Genomic DNA, 10775 nt, shown 5'->3' with positions numbered 1-10775 from the left:
TAGATTGATTACTTACTTCCTCTTTACATCACAATTTTCATTCCATAAATATTCACATTTGAAATTTGGAAACTTGAATAATTATTAATAAATTATTAATAGAATAATGTATTTGTGTGTTCGTTGAATGCGTCTTGCTCAATTGATCCGTTAAAAATGTATTATATAGATATCAAAAATAATTCTTACACCTAATTTCTACTTTGAAATTCTTACATCCGGTTGCACAATAGTCAGTTTAAATACCACGAGAACAAATCTGAGAATGTATGATTCAGAAAACCCTTATTCTCTGATTGGCTTTGTGGAATTTAATCATGATTGGTTTTTGTGGAATTTAATCATGATTAGAATTTAACAGGCGTTTGTACAACTGGGCCATAGATTAGAAAAATAGGGTAGCAAAACTAAATCAGCGCACAGATTCTTTGCCTGAAAAAGAGAAATACGAGGGAAGAGTGTGAGGTTGGCAGCCTTGGCATTTGATGTAAATTTTAGCGCCTCACATTTCAAGAGCAGTGTTGAACTACTGTGCTTTCAGTGCGGTGCTTCGATGGTAGGTGCTGCGTTATAAATAAAAGTACGCTAATATTGTGCGCTGAGATTTTTCGTCGTTCACTAGAATTTTGAGATTTGAAAACACTATAATAAAAACTCCGATTCATTTTCAAAAAACTATCACGTCAAATCCCAGTGGCCACAAGACGTCACTTCAAATTTGTTTACTCCAAAATAAGGTGTGTGATACTTAATTATTGTAACTTATTAATATCATAATATTATTAAAGATCAACTAACCTAATTTCAAAATTGAAGATTATCTTATAATCTTTAAATTATCTGAATAATTTAATGCAGTCTTCGTGAAATTTCAATTGCATAAAGTTTATTCTGTAGAAACTTAAGGGATAGATAGGCTATGGCTTAAGATGTTAGTTTTTGTACTTTCTGTTAGATTATGCTTTTTTAAATACAGTACAGTACTTATAGTTTGATAGAAAAATGATGAATTATTGTATCATTAGATCTGGAAATATATGTTTGCACTAAAGTAGGTCTTCTTTGAAACTGGTTCTAATAGTGTTGAAGATCTAATTCAATTGAAATTCCTTATTCATGTTTTCAAATGTGAGGTTTATTTTCTACTTTCAAGTTATAGTAAGGATTGCAGCCAATCATAGCGTCTTATCAAAAATGGTACCGTAATCATTATCTCAGTGATGCTTCATATATCTTCATTTCTTCATCATTCATTTAGTAAGCTGAATAATTAGTTGATACTTTGTGTGACAAAGAGAAGTGTCTGAGAGTTCAAAAGAGGAAAGATGGATAATTTAAATAACATTTTATTAACATTGAAATACACTCAACATTTTTAAGGGAATTGCCCGTATGCTTTTTCTTATATACTCGCTTCTATTGCATGGTTCCTATGCTTGAACACATGTGAGGAGTATTATGAAAACACTTCAATGGTTTTAGGATCTCAGGAATATATTCCAGGTTTAGGCTGACCTAGTCACACTACAGTGGTTTAGGTATTGTCATTTCCGTTATTATACTGTACAACTTATATTGTTTTTTCGAATTTTGGTTTCGATAGTAACAACTTCAATTGCTAGACTATGAAAATTTCTAGCTTGATCAATCACAATGCAGTTCACTTGATGAAAATCGTCTCATTTATGATAAATATATTTATTTTGTATTTAGCCTAACAATTGAATTGAATTGGTGAGGTAGATGCTGATTACTATACAAGATCAACCCCACAAATCTGATACTAGAATATTTCCAGAATGATCATCTGAAGACGTGAATGCAAATAATCAATAATCATCTTCGTGTTGATTGGTGTTTTTCATTGGTTCATAACTCACTTTCAACACTTTATGAAGGTGAAGGCTCTTTATGCATTTTGAATACAGAAAGCTTTCATGACTTATGATGCATGGTTTTGAACCGCCTCGACGAGCCGAGAGGAATGAGCTGTAGTACGATGAGATCCGATGATTGTATCAAAAGTTATGATTGTTTGAAATTTTAATCCTTGAGGTGTCCTTATGCGCGCAAACTAAATCAAGTGCATCTAACGGGTGATTCTCAAAGAACATGATCTTATGAACTTTTATTATCATTGTGCGAAATCTGAAAGTGATGACAATGGAGTTGGAGATAATGATTGAAGCTAATAATTAGGTGTTTTCAAAATACAAGGAGCATTGTTGTCAGGTGTACCTGGAAATCTGTATCAGCTACCGTCTATACAAGGCATTGACAATTTTTTTCATTTATTGTATAAAATACTACAATCGTAATATAATTTTGATATTGTAGGAAAAACTAGGCTGAGCCCGTACTATTTCTCTTCAAAAATTTTGATTAAAAGTTAATATTGTCCAAAGGTTGAGGCTATGACATCACATATAAAATCTATATGAGATAGTGCGCTCTACCTAGATTGTAGAGCACAAAATTACGCCCAGAGGGATTTTGATTTATATAGTTTACATTCGGAAGATATTGTTAATAAAAAATTAAAAATTATAAAAATTGATTTTTTTCTTAAAATTTCACTCATTTTTGAAAAATTGTAACTCAGTACTCATTGAAGATAGAGAGTACCGAATGATCTCGTTTTATTACGAATTTCATAATCTGAAAAAATGCGAGAGCGAATTTTTCTGTCTGATTACAGGATTTGATGGAAATAGCTGAAACTGGAAAATGAACCGAAAATACGTCGATTTTGGGCCACTCTGTATCATTTAGCACATCTAGCACAAGGATATTTTCATGAAAAAAATTGGTTCTGGATTTCTCTTATGTATCCAAACAATATATTGAAAAATCAGAACTAAAATAAAAATTGCAAGTGCCAATGCATGTAGTGACTGGACTAATTGGAAATTTGCTCTGTTCGCTTGAACAGCGGATGCAGTAAAATAATGGAACTCGCACTCTCAGAACTCTCAGATTTTTCAAAGCTGAGATAAGTGAATCATTTCCGCCTTAATCCAGAGTGTTACTGACTGCAAGATGGTGGAGAAGAAAACTAATAACTGGAGGCTTAACGATGAGGGCGAACTGCACCATCTCTCACTTCAGTCCAATATCTTTCGGCTGAAATATTTTCAGAGGTTTCCAATCCACGTGAACTTTGTGCATGGCTCGGCGCCAAAGTTTTACCCCTGAGAAGGAATAATAAAGCTATAAGGGGTGAGCAGAGAAGACGGAAATTAAAATCGAAGTTGTAGGGATGAGCGGCGAAGAGTAAATAATAGGTTCTAGTCTCTTCATCACAGTTCAGCGACATTGGAAATCATTATCACCTCGCAGATATTGCTTTGTTTGAATGTCAAAGACACTAGTCTGCAATCTGAAATGCAGGTATTATTCAGTCCGCTCTTGGACTTGAGAGTTCCATCAGATAATGACTCATCCACTAAGTTCTTCACCATCATCTACTCGTCCTCTATTCACTATCATTATCTCACTCTAAAGATCATGGAGTAATCTATTCCATAATATTGGTAATACCAATATACCTACGATGTTGCACTATGTTTCGATTGTAACCCGAAAATGCTTGAATTTCGTTCTCGTACACAGTTATAGTTGAAAAACCGAGTTTTGAAAATACCCAAATTACGCCAAGAACTGCAATGTCCAGTGTTCATTTGCGTTCACAGTGCGTTTCGATGAAGTAATAAATGGGTTTAAAGATTCCCATAATAATATGCTAAATCAGAAGTACGGAAATTTCGAACTGTAATAAAGGGACAGTACTGTATCTAAGCCGCCGGGTTTTTATTGAATCCGACTTGGATAGGGTTATTAGTTAAATCGTTTTCTTAATACAAACTGAATGATAAGAAAATCATCAGAAGTCATATGAACTGGTTCATAATCATCCAAATATTTTTAATGAAAAGTGTTATAATAATCGATTTTTGACCATTGAATGAGTTATCAATATTACATAAGAAGATACCACCGGAGTAGACAAATGGTTGGACATTGACACCGTTACTTTTGATAGATTACTATTATTTATCACAAAATATTAACAACTATAGGCTAACATTGACACACATTAATAATTGATACCCTCGCTTCATTTTTCCTCTGATTGTTTATGCAATATTGTCATCTTGAAATGTTTCATTCATTGTCAGAGCTTATCTTGTATTTGTATTACGTCTAAGAAGACGTTGCAGAAAGATCGCAAAAGAGAACTCAGAAAGAGTTTCATTAATAATTAATGAAACCCTTTCTGAGATCTCCTCTACGATCTTGCAGCAACGTCTTTTATTCCCTGATATCTTAGTCGTTGAATGATTAGCCTATTACAATATTTTAATTTGAAAAATATTAGTATATACCTTAATCAGTAAACAAGCTATGAATCCAAAATAATTATGATAAAACAAGAATGCATAAATTGTCATGACCAATAATGTATCATACCTACTTGATGACTTATGAACTTAAATACTTCTGAGTAAAAGTTCTTTTAGATTAAAATAGGCTAAGAGTTGAAATACTTTCAGCTTTAATGTTGAAGTACTCATGAACATGCTTTGAATAATAATTTCAATCAGAAATCGTTGATCATTATACGGTCAATAAAATATTTAATTAGGCTCAACGTTAACTATGACATTCTTATGATAATCCAAGTGACATTGAAAAATTATCACATTGCAGCACACATACCCAATTGGCCCTATCAAATTTTTTACGGATTATCAAAGGAGACTCAATAATAATAGTGCTATTATTAAAATAGACAAAATATTTTTCACTTTTAAGTACATCCTGGTCTTTTAATCGTCTTATGGCATTGAAATACTGAATTAGAACCAAATTGTCGAATAAGGCAAGGGAAAAATAGGTAGTATTATTTAGGGCCGGTTTCCGAGCTCGGGATTTAGCTAAGTTCTAGCTGGACTTTCTAAAAACCCAAGTACTTAGGAGGTCCTAGTTCTAGACTTTAAACAGCTGGAGTCTGAAAATTGGCTTTCGGAAAATTGTTAGTCGCAGTTTTTATTTTCTCATTTCTATAATTGGAAACATTTTTCCTTAACGAGATTAAACATTCCTAAATAATTCAAAAAAGGCTGAAACTTTACACTATGTTCTCTTTATCTTATTTTGTGTTCAATTTTCTAGTTTCTCGAAATTTAATTCAAACGTGACTATGACAATGACTACGACTACGCCCCGTTTCGGAAAGCCAATTTTCTGACTCCAGCTTTTTAAAGTCTAGAACGTAGCTAAATCCCGAGCACGGAAACCGGCCCTTCGTCATCATTTGTTAGTTTAGAGTATCCACTTTTGATTGAAAGGAGTACACGAGAAAATTTGCCTGTGAACTTCGCGAAACGAAAACCAAAAGTCTCTTTTGGTTAGAGGATATGATCCAGGATTCTGGCAATTTATTATATCTATATATCATCATCATCTTCACTTCAGGGATTAGGTTTATTAATTAACCTGTTCCGGTACCCATCTCTTTCTTGGCCTCCCTACATCTCTTTTTCCTGTAGGTCTATAGTTTTGGACTACAACGGGCATTCTTCCCGGTGGCATTCTATCCAAATGACTGCACCAGTTGCATCTATTTTGAATAATTTTTTCATGCAGAGGAGCAACCAATAAAACCTGTCTTATATCAGTATTTCTGATTCTATCAACTCTAAAGTTCAGCCAAATACACTCCTTAGAAACCTAATTTCTGCAGCTTGAATTCGACTGTCCACTCTACGTGTGTGAATCCAATTCTCACTTCCATATAATAGGAGAGTCGGAACTGCAATGGTATTTTAAAACTTTATTCTGGTTTCTTGTCCAAATATATATATATATAATATATATATATATATATATATATATATATATATATATATATATGATTTATACATATTTTATATAAACCCAGTATTGATAAGCAAATTATGCTACAGTAAGAATTTTCTAGGTAGGTGGTCTTGATTAAATTTCGAAGTTTGAAAGTTCTCTCTCTAAACCATTCTACGTGTGTGTATCCAATTCTCACTTCCATATAATAGGAGAGTCGGAACTGCAATGGTATTATAGAACTTTATTCTGGTTTCTTGTCCAAATCTATCTTTATAATATTTGATTTATACATATTTTTATATAAACCCAGTATTGATAAGCAAATTATGCTACAGTAAGAATATTCTAGGTAGGTGGTCTTAATTAAATTTCGAAGTTTGAAAGTTCTCTCTAAAGCTTCTGCTACGTAATCACTCACAGCAAGAGTTTGAGTAATGAAGCTCATAGTTTCATTTGCAGTCCTTGCTTGTCAGTGAGGGTGCCGACATTTTTCATTCTCAATTCATGCTTATGATTTAAATTGAGGGCATAAAAAAGCGCCCCGTCATAACTTCATAGCATTTTCATCCAATTCGTTTCCTTCTTAAGTAATAATCTCAAACTCTACTGTTGAACGTCACAAGTTCTGAAAGTTGTTTCGCTTTTTCATTATAATAATCTTGAAGAAAGATTGAAATCAGACAGCTTTTCCTGAAGTGAGTTTCTTCTTGAGTCCACTACTGTGTCATGAGTCTTCAGTACGTGTACAGACGATGAATTTCCTATCCCAACAGTAAGGAATGCTCTAATATAATTGACCGAACGTAGTGAGGTCTATGTTTTAACTCGGATTATTTTCTTTTGTCTGTCTGTATGTAACGCGATTACGGCCAAACGCGTTGATAGAATTTGATGAGATTTGGCAGGAATATTCCTTTTCAACTACGCGTCGATGTATATACAAGGTTTTTTGAAATTTTGCATTTCAAGGATAATATGAAAAGAAAAGCAGTTCCTCCATACTCTGATATCACTATCTATATAATCTACTTTGTAGATAGGATCAATCAGACTATAGAATTATTCATAATAAATCTGCTGACAAGTGGATTATTCAATACATGCATTACACAGATGTCGGGTTTCAACATTTTTTATGATGCGTGCCCATCAGTATCAATATTCTCACATTTGAAAAATAAATTTAATAGGTGATTGAAAATAAAATAAACAATGATTAAATGAACCAAATAATATTCTTGATTGAAGAAAATTAATTTTAAAATGATTGAGAAATATTTTAATCAGATGGAAAGATTATCACGGAACTAGATAAATTTTCGTATTGGATACAATTCAAACATGAACTAAGTTTATTAACATAAGTTAGTTTTTGATCTTGGATAAAACAAATAACAGTTTTTTAAGAGTAAATTATGATTCAACAGTGAATTGTGATTCAACTGAAGCAACTAGAACAGGTGACATCAGATACTTGTGGATGAGGAAACTGCGTGAGGTCTACTGTTCACAGAACTACTAATATCCATTATATAAGAAGATGGATGAGAACACCATTAAAATAATATAACTTTCAACTTTTTTATATTGAATTCACAATACCAATTTGGTAGTGTATGATTTACAAAATTGCTATTCCTATGTTGTAGTTCATACACTGTGTTTCCAAGAGTTGTTATTAATTTCAATCGAAGCTTATTTTATGCATCTGAGCTTTACTGTTGAAAATGATGTACGAGTGAATATTGGATTTGTCATGAAAATTCCCAATAAGACATATTTTTAATGTTCCCTGTTCTTAGGATTGCAAGAATTGCAGCTGATAAGAAAGACTTTCCATGTAAAAAAATGTATTATGTATTGAAGTGATTAAAATTTAACACCACTCATCATTCTACTCTATAAGTAGTTTGGTCTTATTTAGGGTATCGTTCAGAGTATCGAGTTTATTCGAATTGCACATTTATAACCTCAGCTCATAACTGATAAGCCATTGTTCGTAAAGTTTGGAGAGTCTCAGTGATTCATATCGTAATATTTCACCTTTCTGCCAAGCCATGTTTAATTCATACGAATGATCACTGCTTTGCTGATTCAAATCAGATAGAGAACAGATTTCCACGGGATTCTATGGTTTCATTCATCTAACTTATCACTTGTCTCGAATAAGTTTTTCGTCTCTCTCACAAGCAATACTTTTAAGTTCAATATCAGGTGGAATTGGAATTGAGTGAATAAAATAACTCTTTCATTGAATTCTAAAAATATTATCTCATTACCAAATTACGTAATAACATATTATTTTCCATTCATTAAATGTCTATGAAATTGGAAAGATATATTTACAATTTCCATCCAAACAAATGAATGTGCCACTGAAAATTGATGTTTCAATCAAACCTTTGGCCTGCTTAATGCTTCAGATAACAGTCTGAAATAATATTTTTACGCCGTGTTTCATGGTCGATGATGATTCATTAACACATTGTTTTGGCACAGATTGATTCAAAAACGAAAGATAAAGTACGTTTATTGAAACATAATTGAAATAAGATCACTTTCACATCATCATCTATTCCTATTCATTATACAGTATATCCTAATTTTTACTATAATAACATTCATCTATCATGAGTCTACATAACTTGGATTTAGCAAGAATATGTATATTCATATATTAGATGTTAGATGAAACACATTACAATATTGGAATAAAAAACTTCTTCTCTTCCTAAAATTAGTTAATTCAAATTGCCAAAATTAGATTTATAAGTATTAATTTATTTGGATAAAGATAAAAAATGAAATGATTACTGAGTAGAAATTAATTTTCAATTACTGTGTAAGGCTCAGGCTGTATTATAACTGGTGAATTTGACAGTGAATGAAATGTATCAGTGTAAATAGAATGTTTTACAATGAGAACGGACGATCGGTACGTGATAAAATAGAACACTAAAGCCCTGCACTCACACTTCAATTTTTGTTCGTACGATATTTTGCCGTCCATATGAATTCCATCAGATTAAATGGAGCTTGTCAAACATAATCTGTTTGAAATCATCTGTTTAATCTAATAGAATTTATAAGGACGGCAAAATATCGTACGAACAAAAATCGATGTGTGTAGCCTTAGACTAAAAGTTTCTTGGAAAATTTCGCACAGTTTTTCTTAAAGCGTACTTCAGTAAAGGGAAGTTCGGATAGAAGAGAGCTGAACCAATGTGTGCTGTAAGATCTAAGATGTGAGATGTGAGTAGCGAATGACACTGAAGCAAGTAAAGAGCTTCTTGCAAGTTAATAGTGTGTATCAGGATGAAATGGAGACGTACTATAGAAAGCTTCCTTCCTTTGCCCCTTTGTGACTTCGTCCTGATCACTTGACTCGCCCTATTTACTTTTCGTCCTCAGAAATAACTGCATCTCTGGTGCCCTTCGATGTAGCATTAGTCTGTCACAAAAAAGACAAAATGGAATTTCTCCTCATTTATGTTATGCATTTTGCTTTCTGGATGAGCTCTGCTGAACGTAATCTTTGACAACATTCCAGTGTTTTTCGACTTTCACGATGTATTATTCAATAAAAACTCTAACAGTTATACTTGAACATGGAACATTCCACGTCATTGTACCTGAATTTCTGCGAGTAGGTTCACTCATTTTTGATATTCTAACTCTCCTTTTTAGAATTCAATGCGAAATAATTATACAAGAACACTTATCTAAATAATACACTATCCTACCACCACAAAATAAGAACGTGTTATTCCTCACTCTGTGAGAGCTCTTAACCTTTCTATATCAATAGACTGATGTTGTCAACATTCATTTCTAGAAAGATAAATTCTTCAATGATAATAAGTCTCTCCAAGCTGGCGATTGTTTGAAGAAGTTTATGATCGATACTGTAGATCTTCCAACATGAATAATCCTATACGATTAGCAATTTCTGTTTATATATAAATATATGTGACCGGATCTCGAAAACGGCTCTATCGATTCTCACGAAATTTGGAACAAAGTTTGGTTTATGATATGAAAATTCGATTGCACTAGATCTCAACCCTGGGATAACTTGCTGAAGGACATTAAAAGGATAAATTTAATACGTCCTTGGAAAAACAGCTGGCAATTTTGTCGCCTGTCGATACCGTAATGGAATTTAGTGAACGAGTGCATGTGTGGGATCATCCAGCGGATTTCCTTCGAGAAGAAAAGAAAAATTCAGCAAGAGAAACTTATTTTTGTTTATTTCTCTTTTTTTTATAAAACATGTTTACTTCAGAAACTCCAAAATAGTAACTAGATGCTGTTAGTGTAGAATAGTACATAGTACCGTATATTAACAAAATATTGTAGCAAACATAGCATATCATTCTAAATCGAATTCATAGTATATCTATTTGTAATTGATGATGTGTTTGTTTTTTGATGTGTGAATAGGTTGTTATTTTGATGAGTGATTGTAGCTTAACCTAGATTTTTATTTGGACTGTAGTATACATTTGAAAAGGGACAGTTTTGGGCATAAGCCTGTTTTGCCTCCTCATATAACTGTAAAAATAATTGTACGACAGAAAATGAATAAATAAATATAAACTATAAATTCAATCTTTCGTTACAAATTGTCTGTGCTTTTACACTCCAGAGCGAAGCTCGGTCCCCCGATATTTCTGCATTAATAGAAATCCCGAGGAACATTGTTGGAAAAAGATGATTGATAATCGTGATTATTGAAATATATACAGTAGTAGGAAACGTCATCTTCCGACATTTCACGTCTTCAATTCCATCAGTAGCTTGAGTATATGAAGTTTCAATAACTATTCATCAACTTAATCATATTCACGTATAGTGGATCTTGAAGAAACTGGAAGGATAGTCACTTTATGAAGGTGGCTCCTAACTTA

At 32.6% G+C, this 10775-nt stretch overlaps 1 protein-coding gene across 3 annotated transcripts in view; it reads left to right on the top strand.

Annotated features, from left to right (window-relative positions):
• Positions 1-508: 508 nt before the first annotated feature.
• The window catches only part of LOC111058274 (spondin-1), a 53740-nt gene continuing 43473 nt past the window's right edge, over positions 509-10775 (top strand). Inside the window, exon 1 of one of the 3 annotated variants that reach the window (XM_039423054.1) lies at positions 509-737. The gene's annotated coding sequence lies outside the window, so the exon portion shown is untranslated. The remainder of the gene's footprint in view (positions 738-10775) is intronic. The other 2 variants (XR_005570681.1, XM_039423053.1) reach the window with 2 other exon arrangements.

This window comes from Nilaparvata lugens, chromosome 3 (assembly GCF_014356525.2).
Source record: "Nilaparvata lugens isolate BPH chromosome 3, ASM1435652v1, whole genome shotgun sequence".
Classification (NCBI taxonomy): Eukaryota; Metazoa; Arthropoda; class Insecta; order Hemiptera; family Delphacidae; genus Nilaparvata; species Nilaparvata lugens.
The sequence above is the reverse complement of the archived record's forward strand: the minus strand, read 5'-3'. Positions and strand labels throughout refer to the sequence as shown.